The sequence below is a fragment of the Nannospalax galili genome, unplaced genomic scaffold (genome assembly GCF_000622305.1).
Source record: "Nannospalax galili isolate Female #2095 unplaced genomic scaffold, S.galili_v1.0 scaffold943, whole genome shotgun sequence".
Classification (NCBI taxonomy): Eukaryota; Metazoa; Chordata; class Mammalia; order Rodentia; family Spalacidae; genus Nannospalax; species Nannospalax galili.
In genome coordinates, this window is record NW_008349115.1 from 4783 (window position 1) to 6672 (window position 1890).

Here is a 1890-nt window from a genome sequence, read left to right on the forward strand (position 1 = left end):
GGCCTATGAAGAGTTCCATGTGCTGAAAATTGGAGTTTTTCTTCTAACAAGCAAATGAACTTACCTTCTTACAATCAGATCATCCAAAAATCAGGCAAGCCTTCATATGATTATATTCCCAGTCAATATCATTATTATAAGCTCTTAGTAGATCTCAAACTAGAACCAGTCAGCATAGCAGATCTTGAGTTTTTGACACACAGAAATTATAAGGTAATTATTATTTATTTTAAGGTACTAAAGTTTGGAGTAGATTCAGTCATAGAAAATAAGTACAACCATAAAAGACTGAAGAACTATTTCTAATTGTAAAGCATTATGAACCCATGAGAAATTTAATGTTGAATTCTGAACTATATCTAGACCAAATAAAGATCACTAGTGTCTAATATTTCTAAGTATTATTTAATGAATCAAGATAAAATAAATATGTCTTCCAAAATATACTTTCGTAAGTAGCAGATATTTGCCATCTGCAACATGTAGCCTATGTTTCACACATGTAAACTAAAATGTAAAAGCATTCTCCTAGCACATTTCATAATGTAATTTTTGTTGAATTGAGTACACCAATTGAAACACAAAGATTACAGCCATCAGGTTCAAAAGCCCATTCGTTTTTCTTTTCCATTCCTAAAATGTGTCTACATTCATAAACAAATATATGCCAAATTTCAAGGACTATAAGGTTAATGTCAGTTTGACTCTGAAATGTTCTACAAAAGCTAGTGTGGAAGTGTTGGGTGGGTCACCATGGGTGGCTTTACTGCTAGGTGGTTGGAACTTTAGGAGATTGAAGGAAGAAAGCAAGCTCTTGAAAAGTAGGACACTGACCACTTCCTTTCTCTTCCTCTGCTTTCTGGCCATCATGAGGTGAACAAATTCCCCCCAACTATGATGTTCTACCTCGCCTTGAGTTCAGACACAATACACACAGATGACCATGGACTGAAAACTATGAAACTGTGAGCCAAGTATTTCTTCCTTTAGGTTTTGTTTGTTTGTTTTGTTTTTCCATTTTGTACATGGTGGTTGTATTAGTCAATTTTCTGTTGCTGTGATAGAAACACTAATCAAAGAAATTTCTAGAAGAGTTTACTTGAGCTTATGATTCCAGGGGAATTACAGTCCATCACGGTAGGGAGGCATCGTGGCAGAGGTGGCTGGAGGAGGAGCGGAAGCTAAGCTCTCACATTATCACACAGACACAGGAAGCAAGAGAGTGACTGGAAATCTGGCAAGGCTTAAGAACTCTGTAAGCCCACCCCCAGTGACTTGCTTCCTCCAGGATAGCCACACCTTCTAAAACTTCCCAAAACAGTGCCATCATCTGGGGACAAAATGTTCAAATACTTGGAGCCTGTGGGGGACATTTTCATTCAAATTACCACATTCCACCCCCTGGCTCCCATAGGCTCATGATCATATAAAATGCAAAATGCATTTAGTACAACTTTAAAAGTCCCCAAAGTCATTATCAGTCTCAATACTATTTAAACATCCACAGTCCACAGGTAAGTATCTTAACTGTAAGCCTCTATAAAATTAAAAGACAAATCACATACTCCCAACATGTAGAATCAAATACACATTACCTGTTAGGGTTCCAAACAGCAGCAGTTTCCCCCCTCCCCAAGAGGGACCTCACCTTGACCTTTGAAGTCAAGGGAAACAAACTCTGTTGAGAAGAAGCCTGCCTTTCCTCTGACCTCCAAAGATAGGATAAGCAGATTCTACCTGGTAACTAGAGATTTTAGAAGCTGTTTTTCTTTTATCTTAAGAGGGAAAAAGTAAACACTTCCAGACCCTAATCCCACCTGGCAGACTGAACAGAGCCAGGCTTTTCCTGCTTCCCCCTCCCCGATTTCTCCCCCCAACATTCCCCCCCTC